The sequence below is a fragment of the Panthera uncia genome, chromosome C2, assembly GCF_023721935.1.
Source record: "Panthera uncia isolate 11264 chromosome C2, Puncia_PCG_1.0, whole genome shotgun sequence".
Classification (NCBI taxonomy): Eukaryota; Metazoa; Chordata; class Mammalia; order Carnivora; family Felidae; genus Panthera; species Panthera uncia.
In genome coordinates, this window is record NC_064810.1 from 32,924,596 (window position 1) to 32,934,644 (window position 10,049).

The following is a 10,049-nucleotide window of genomic DNA, read 5'->3' on the forward strand; positions in this document are numbered from 1 at the left end:
AATCCATAAAATACTCAATTAGTAAAGGAAAAAAAAATGTGCTTTCTTCTCCAAGTAACATATTTCAATACACTAAGGAGTAGAAGTACTGATTCCAACAGAGATAAATCCATTTGTTTCTTTACTTTTACTTATACTTAATATTGTTTACCTTATACATTAAAATCTTGTATTTTAAGTGATTTGTTATGTGACATTGTAACATAGCAGACATTTGAACATATATCTCAAAATTAACTTTTTTTTACACTAAAGGACCTCTTTTGAACATACTAATAATTACTTTCTTGAGATCAAAATTTTTTATTCTGGACATGTTTCCAAGATTTATTCCTTCTCTATATCAAGTCAGTGAGAAAAATTGTTCTGCTGACATCTATATAGCAACAATTAAGTGGATGATTAGAAAACTGCAAAATGTGTAATAATAGCTTCCATTTAGACAGTACCAATGTGTAAATTGCTGTTAATCAGTGCTTTATTTATTATGACTTGTATAATCTCCACAAGAGTTCTCCAACATATTATCGATATTATCCCCTTCTACATTTGAGGAAACTGAGGCACAGAACTCTTAAGTAACATGATCCAAGTTCTTACAGTATTAAGCATGAGAAGGTTCATTTGAATCCAAGCTTCCTGACTCCAGAGTCTGAACCCTATGATGTCTTGCCTCTAAATTATATATTCTGATAATTTCATTCTATTATTCTATTCTATTCTTTTTATTCTATAAAATCTATTCTATCAAAATCTATTAATTAAAAAATCACTAACATACAAACACAACAAAAAAGGATATTTAGTCTCTATTCCCACACAAGGAAAGTAAACCATTAATAATAGATTGATATCACTTTGCCGACTTGAAAATTGAAACATTGCTCTTCATTTTGATCACCTTAGATATTCTACTTTTCTCCTAACATATTATTTTTTTAGGAACTTGGTATTCATAAATTAAAATACATAAATGTAACTAATTAAACTAAAATTAGTAAATTGTCTGTACTGCTGGACTGATTCTAAGCAGGTGTTAATTGCATGTCTGAATATATTTATAAATTTGCCATATATGCAGGATTCTCTTTACTGTTTACTATCATTGCTTAGTGGAGTTTGATTTAAATCATTCTGTTATTCTGTTTAAATATTGTAAACAGTTTTTTTTAGAAATCTTCTGAGTCATTTTGAAAGGAAGTAACTGCGTAGTTGAATATTCCAACATACTCATATTTAAAACATTTAGATAAGAACTCCCTTGCCAGTTAATGAAGCAAGGAGTGTTACATAGACTAAAATTATCTATAAAAAAGGTTGAGCTTAATGCATCACTTTCAACATACTAATGATAGATACAAAGTTGTTCTTTTTTTTTTTTTAAATATGGGGAGTGTGGGTAAGGAAAATACTATAAATCAGGAGAGCGCAGTGATAACAGAAGAGCACATTTAAAATGTTGATGAAATTGGAATGTGTCTTGGGATATATAGTGAATATTCATTCACCCAAGAAAAACTCATCTAATCTCCATCTAATAATTCAGCATTCTAATTACATGGTTAGATTTGAATTAATATGTTTACCAAGGATATGCATTTTAATTTTACTTAACCCCATCATAATTTGATCCAAAATATGAATGATTTTAGTCTTCCGCTGAATACTTGGCTCTTTTTGCATGTACACAAATGAAGGCTTATGTGTTGGAAATTGACTCTGGGTTTTATGCAAAGTCTAGTCTGTTTGCATTGATGTTAAATCCTTTATTATTAATAATGGAAGAATTTTTTGAAATATTGTAGAAAAGAGAAATGAAACATTAATATTACTATTTAATGGAAGGTTTTCATTCTTTCAAAATTTTTAGAAAATTGTACTTTTTATGATACATTTTATTTATTTAATTCCGTGGATGGAAAAAAAAGTGCTTTGGGGTAAGGTTATACATGAGACATAAATTAAAGAAAATTTAATGGGAACGTACTTAGTAAGGAAAGGAGAATAAAGTATCTCTGTAACAAGAAAATTATTATTTTTTTCAATGCAGACTCAGGGTTACATTTGAAGGTAATTATTAAAAATACAAAATTCCGGGGCGCATGGGTGGCTCAGTTGGTTAAGCGTCGGACTTTGGCTCAGGTCATGATCTCACAGTTCGTGAGTTCGAGCCCCGTGTCGGGCTCTATGCTGACAGCTCAGAGCCTGGAGCCTGCTTCAGATTCTGTGTCTCCCTCTCTCTCTGCCCCTCCCCTGCTAATGCTCTGTTTCTCTCTGTCTCAAAAATAAGTAAACATTAAAAAAAATTAAAAAAAAAAACAAAATTCCTTTGTATTTATGACTGTTAATGGAACTTTATGATCTTTGATTCCAGTCACTTCTCCACTTAAACAATAATTTTTGTGTGTGTGTGTGTGTGTGTGATATTCAATTCTTCTGTCACAAGAAATGCCCTCAAATATGCTGTCCATCATATGGCTATTTTAGTTAGCCTTTATCCCATCAGCAACAAGCAAGCAATACTCTGGGGCTATGCCTTTCTTATTAATCCAAAATCATTGGTTTGCTCCTCAGTAATTAAACTTCTTTCTAACCTTGGACAAATAAGACATTACAATTTAAATGAGATTTTTTTTTATTGTGAAAGTAGAGTGAGAATAATTTCTTTAAAACATCTAGGCTTGGGGCAACTGGGTGGCGCAGTAGGTTAAGCATCAGACTCTTGGTTTAGGCTCCAGTCATGATCTCACAGTTCATGAGTTCAAGCCCCACATTGGGCTCTGTGATGATGGTGAGGAGCCTGCTTGGGATTCTCTCTCTCCTTCTCTCTGCCCCTCCCCCACTTGTGCATGTGCACGTGCACATTCTCTCTCTCTCTCTCTCTCTCAAAATAAATAAACATACTTAAAAAAAATCTAGGCTGAAAAATATGTTCTATAACTGAGAAAGCTTGCCACTGATTGGTAGTTAACACTGAAGTTTCCCAGACCTTAATGTTATTATCTAAATTATAACAAAAGTACCATTTTTATAAGTAGTTTTGATTATTTAATGAAGTGTTAAATTTAAAGAACATATTGTAAGACATAAAGCATTATGCATCTAAGCTACTACTATAACACAATTAAAGAAGAACAAATTTCCCAAATGAAGCAACTACTGAAATACATAAAAAAAAAAATCATATGGGATGATTGAAGAAAGCAAAGAATACGATTTTATCACAGACCTAGCAGCATGTATGTAGGTAATCAAAATAAAGGATATTTGAGAATTGTCACATTACCATTATAGGCACAGTAGTCAGGGCAACATTTTTCATTTACAATTTATCGTCTAAAGTGTACTGTATTGGGATTAAATTTTAAAACTTTCACTTACAGACATTTTTCTTTCTATTAGTTCATTGAATAATTTACAGATATTCGAAAAAAATAAAACAAAGATTGTGTTCAGTAGTTTATAGAAGGGTAGAAATATTCTTAAATTATAATTGATAATCACTTTTTAACTTAGCTATTTCTAGAAACTCCTTTCTTCCACATATGCTTCAAGTGTCACAGAGAAGATGTCAATCTTTTGACTCTGTCCTTGAAATAAACGCGGCAGATATGAATTGTGCATCTGTCCTTTGATGATATGGTCTTCAGCAGAGGCCTGAGAGAGGTGTGTGGGTGGCTGAAATTGTGCATTTTAGGACATATATAAGCTCAACAGCAGAAATGAAGTAAATGCACATTTCAGCTCAGTCTTCTGGCTTTACACTTTGCAGATTTGTCCCGCAAACTATATTTGCTCTAATTCCTGTATGTATGTTACCATGCTTTTATACAATCCATTTTAATGTCTTATTTTATTTAATATTATAATGGACTAATTTGTGGCTCCCAAAATTAATATGCTGAAGTTCTAATCTTCGATAACTCAGAAGGTGACTATATTTGAAGATAAAGTCTTGCAAAGGTAATAAAGTTAAAAAGAGGTCATTAGAGTGACTCTTCACCCTTATGACTAGCATTTTTGTAAGAGGAGGAGATTAGAACTGGGATAGATCCAGTGAAGATAGATCTTCCAGAGGAAGATCCAGTGAAGATAAAGAGGAAAAGACAGTTTTCCACAAACCACAGAGAGAGGCCTCAGAAGAAACCAACCCTATGACACCGTGATCTCTGACTTCTAGCCTACAGAATCATGACAAAAGATCTCTCTATTGTTTAAGCCATCAAGTCTGTGGTACTTTGTTATAAAAGCCTTATAAAAGGAATACAAATATTAATAAACCAAATAAGCTATAATTTTCTATTTTTCTCATTTATTGCCTTTTGATATTTTGTTTCTTATGTCACAAGTCTCTGTAGACTAATCCATGTTTCATGATGGTCATTACTAACTAAACTACAAAATGTAGCAAAAGTAGATTGTTACCATAAAGTACAGTCATAATGAGTTCATAAGACCCAGAGAACTGAAGTGACTAGAACCCATTTTTTCTGACTAATGACAGAGTGGAATCTGACATATGATACTATGCTTATCATTGGTCAAATTTGATATTGTTTGTCTTTACTGTTAGAAATGTGCTCAATTGTGAGAAGTCTAGATTAACAGAATTTTTAAAAAGGTATCATTCCAGGGGCACCTGGGTGGCTCAGTCGATTAAGTGTCCAACTTTGGCTAGGGTCTTGATCTCAGGGTTTGTGGGTTCAAGCCCCACATTGGGGTCTCTGCTGTCAGCACAGAGCCCCTTTGGATCTTCTGTCTCCCTCTCTCTCTTCTGTCTCCCTCTCTCTCTCTCTGTCCTTCCCCCGCTTGTGTTCCCTCTCTGTCTCAACAATAAATAAGCATTAATTTTTTTAATGTATCATTCCAAACACCACAAAAAATAAATTAACCTCTTTTAGGAAAATTCTCAAGAATTATTTTGATATTTGTTATCTTCAAGTTAAAATGAAATCTTATTGTCATTATGTATCGGATGCCAGAAAATGATAAATATTTTCTGACTGAAAGAAGTAAGCAATTTGACTATTTAAAGAGACCTGATAATTCCACTGTCAACATATGTGGAAAAGAACAAAATAATGAGTGGGAAGTTTTTACTGTATTTTGGATGCTCATTTGCAATGTGGGTTGTAACTGTTTTTCTACTAAATATCAAATAAAATTATGAGGGTCTAGAGTCTAAAGAATTAGTAGGTAAGGTCAATTTCAGAGAGTGAAACAGGATGTGTTTTTGAGTAGGAAATGGTTGAATGCATTAATTTGGTAGAAAAATTTTGAACTCATTTTCCCTAAAATTTTAAAACGCATAAAATGCCCTTTAAATTTTCCAGACACCTTGGTAGCGGAGTTATTCATTCTGATGGAACAGGGAAACTGATCTGGCACAAGAATAAGTGAGCAGAGCCAAAGGGCTTAGCATAGTATGGGTTATTAAATTGCTTTCCAGGCAGGTACTCAGGAGAAATGAGTACCAGGAGAAATGAGTCCAGGCAGGTACTCAGCATCTAAGAAAAATTAAAGTTAAGGGGCGCCTCGGTGTCTCAGTCGGTTAAGTGTCCGACTCTTGGTTTCCGTGCAGGACATGATCTCACAGCTTGTGAGTTTGAGTCTCGTGTTGAGCTCTGTGCCAACAGCATTAAGATTGCTTGGGATTATCTTTATCACTCTCTCTCTCTCTCTCTCTGCCTGTCCTAGGCTTGTGCTCTCTCTCTCTCTCAAAAAATATATAAACATTAAAAAAAATTAACACAAAAAAGAAAAAAAATAGAGTTAAAAGGTCATAAGATTAAAATCTCTGAGAGAAATAGAGTCTCAAACAGCATCACTTTATGGCCTTCTAAAAGAGTAGCACACAGTAGAGGGAGGTTTTCTAGCAGAATAGGAGTAACTAGTGAACTAGGACCAAAAATTGCCACTGGAGATGATTTACTTTCTATTAGCTTGTTGGATGACTTAAAGATGCTATTCAATAGTTTATGGAATAGTGGATATATTCTTTTTGTTTTTCAAGTTTATTTATTTTGAGAGACAGAGAGAGATAGGTGAGGAGGGGTAGAGACAAAAGGAAAAGAGAGAGAATTCCAAGCAGGCTCCACACTCAGCACAGAGCCCCGTATTAGGCCCCAACTCTTGAAACTTGAGGTCATGACCTGAGCCCAAACCAAGAGCTAGAGCTTCACAAACTGAGCCACCCAGGCGCCCCTGGATGTATTCTTAAATTGTAATCGATAATCATTTTTCAAATGTGCTATTTCTAGAAATTTCTTTTTCCATGTATGCTTAATGTGTTACAGAGAATATGTCAACCTCTGTCTCTGGCCTCGACGCAGAAGCTGCTGGCTGCAAGAGCAAGCTAGAGAGTTTCAATTTGTTCACACTCCGGTGACTCTACTGCACCGTCCACACTGAGGGTGGACTGTATAGGCATTTTCCAATGTCAGTAATTTAACGATGCCCTACAATCAAATCAATTCTCAGTTCAAATAATCTTCTAGGAAAACTTTCTTTTGCAATTAAGAAAAGTGACAGTTCCCTAAAATGATTTTTTACAACTGCTATGGCATTTTATTCTTGGATTCCCTTCTGGATACACTACCTATCTTGTCAAAGCCTGGTTTACATTGGGGCACCATAACATGTTTATACAAGTAACATAATTATATCCTGAACTCAGCTGCCAGCTGATTACATTTTCATTCATAACCCAACTCGACTGCTGTGCTCATTATTCTAGGTTAAAAAGGCTTTAGATAAAGAAAATCTTCATTTACTTACATGAAATCGGATCTGAGTTTTGCATTCTAACCTCCATTAACCCATTCTTAAGATTACCCAATACTAACATAGGAAATCATTTTAAACTCTTTAATACCCATTATATGCAAAGTGAAATATATAAATATAAGTTTTAAAGGCTTTTGAGGTATGACACGGTAACAACATTTTTAAGATGTTACATCTAATCTTTCCTTGCAGAGAAGAAATATTTTTAATTACTAGGTGCAAATAACAGAAAATTCTATATATTTCACCACCTATCTCTCCTCTTCCATGTCATTATGCCTCACGTTATCAAAGTGACTTAATAACAACTCTTTTTTTAAAAAATTTTTAATGTTTATTTATTTTTGACAGAGAGAGAACATGAGTGGGGGAGGGTCAGAGAGAGAGGGAGACACAGAATCCAAAGCAGGCTCTGGGCTCTGATCTATCAGGACAGAGTCCGAGTTGGGTCTCAAACTCACCAGTCGTGAGATCATGACCTGAGCCGAAGTTGGACATTTAACCGACTGAGCCACGCAGGCGCCCGAGTAACAACTCCTTTCAATAAGATTTTATATATTGATTCATTTTGGTTGATAGTACTATTCTCAAGGAAATGCTATATAATATTTAAATTGGAAGATTTTCTAAGAAATAGCACTATCCTGATTTTTATTTCCTTAAACATTGTTCACATCAAATCATGTCATTTTAGTTTGTAAATATATATTAAGATCGGCACTTTCAGTTGACCTTAATGGCTTGACTGAATTTCAACTTATGTGATTACTATTTGTCTATGCAAAGCACTCCTTTAATTAAAATTGCATAATATAGTTCCAGTTCTATGACCCAAATTATGCTCTTTTTTTGGAGTCATTAAATTTTATTAAGGATTGGCCATGCTTCTGGTACTAAAGTTTCATGGATTTATTTCTTCCTAAATCATTTAACTGATGAATTGGGACACAAAGCAGTCACTTTGATGCAGCAGCTTTGTACATATGATCCTATGAAAATATAAAGGAATGATGTTTTATAGCCAAGTAGTACAGAGAAGAGGCATCTGTCATCCGTATCACTATCCTCACCTAAACTATGACATTGCTTACTAAATGCTTATATTGATTAACTTTTATATAAATTTGTTGTTTAGGGGAGCCTGGGTGGCTGAGTCGGTTGAGTGACCAACTTCAGCTCAGGTCATGATGTCACGGCTTGTGAGTTTGAGCCCCACGTCAAGCTCTGTAGCCTGCTTCAGATTCTGTGTGTGTCTCTCTCTTTGCCCCTCCCCTGCTCATGGTCTCTCTCTCTCTTTCTCTCTCTCTCTCAAAAATGAATAAACATTAAAAAAAAGTAAAAAAAAAAGAAACCTTTTATTTAATCAGAAAATTAATTGCTTTTAATTATGTCAGAATGAGGCTAATTTCTGAGCCATCATCAATCCAGTCTCCCCAGATTATTGTTATATAAGAATCCTTGTGTGTTGGGGAGGCTGGGTGGCTCAGTCAGTTAAACCTCTGACTTTGGCTCAGGTCATGATCTTGCAGTTGGTGAGTTTGAGCCTCGCATCAGACTCTGCACTGTTAGTGCAGAGATAAGCTCTCTCTCCCTCTCTCTCTCTCTGCCCTTCCCACACTGTTTTTTTCTCTCTCAAAATAAGTAAATAAAAACTTAAAAAAAAAACATCCTTGTGTGCTAAATATAATGTATTAGAAACTCAAATGTAACAGAACTTGTTACCAGTCTGAAATATATGCTAAGTCCAGTAGGAAAAAATATAGAGTGATATTTGCTTTGGCTTTATGTAGAGGCTTAGTTATAAGGAAATTGTCTCACAAAAACAATAGGAAACATTCTTCAAAAACCTCTTTTCCTTTCCTCTCCCTCCCAAATTTTGCACCACACAGCATCAAATCCAATCCCTCTCCACACTCTAGCTCTCCTATCCTGTTGTCTCTATACCGAGCATTAGCTCATTTTCTCTTAATTTCTCATTCACATCTGCCTACCCCTTCCTGCCCCTGACACTCTTCCAATTGCCCTTTACTGGAGCCCAAAATACCTTTCAGGTGTCATTCCCGTCTCCCTTTCTTCTCTGGTCCTTGCTGTTAACAGATTAATCTTTCAGGATTGTCACATTCCAATTATAAAATTGAAAGTGGCATGCATTCTTCCGTTTCCTCTCTTTTTTCATTTGTTCTTTAAGAAAATGAAGGCTTGGATGTATTTATATCTACAAAGGGGACAAATCCAATAGGATTTGAGCAGTTAAAAATGTAAATGAGGAAGGTGATAATCAGAAGATTCCAGAGGAAAAGGAAGGAGAAATGATCATGAACTCTGATGGGAAATTAACTTTAGGCAGGAGAGAATGTGTGATATAGATGTGATCATAGAAAGGAAGAGGAGAAGCTCACTTCAAATATCCTGATCTTGGGGAGTTAGACAGACATATGATCTCTTAGGAATAAAGAGAATAGTCATAGATTTTCTTGGACTTGCAAAGAATAAAATAGACTATTGAAGTGGATATCAAATATAAGTGAACTCAAATATAGATTAATAATGAGGGCTCATTCAACATTTGATAGGTCAATTTGTCCTCAACAAATTGAAAATTCCCTTATCACTCCTTTAATTAAAATTGCATAATATAATCTTAGTTTCATGCCCTACATTATGCTATAATCCCTTATAGGAAAGGGCACAGTTAGGATAACTGACTATCTGATGTATGCTGAAAAGCAAGACAAATCAGGTCATCAAAGCATTGTAGCCTGTGAGCTTAGAAAGGGGGAAGAGAAAAACAAACAAACGAAAAAAACAGTATTGGTGTCAAAGATTAGGCTTAATGTATAGAAGGGATTATTGTGAAATAAAGAGGATAGATGACATTTTACATTCACGTTTTTCTGGGGCACCTGGGTGGCTCACTCGGCTAAGCGTCTGACTTCAGCCCAGGTCATGATCTTACTGCTCATAAGTTCAAGCCCCACGTCAGGCTCTGTGCTGACAGTTCAGAGCCTGGACCCTGCTTTGGATTCTGTGTCTCCCTTTCTTTCTGTCCCTCCCTGGCTCACACTCTCCCTCTCTCAAAAATAAATAAACATTGAAAAAAAAAAAGAATCTGACTTCAGCTGAGGTCATGATTTCATGGCCCATGAGTTCCAACTCCACATCAGGCTCTGTGCTGACAGCCTGGAGCCTGAAGCTTGCTCCAGATTCTGTGTCTCCCTCTCTCTCTCTGACCCTCCCCTGCTCACATTCTGTTTCTCTCACTC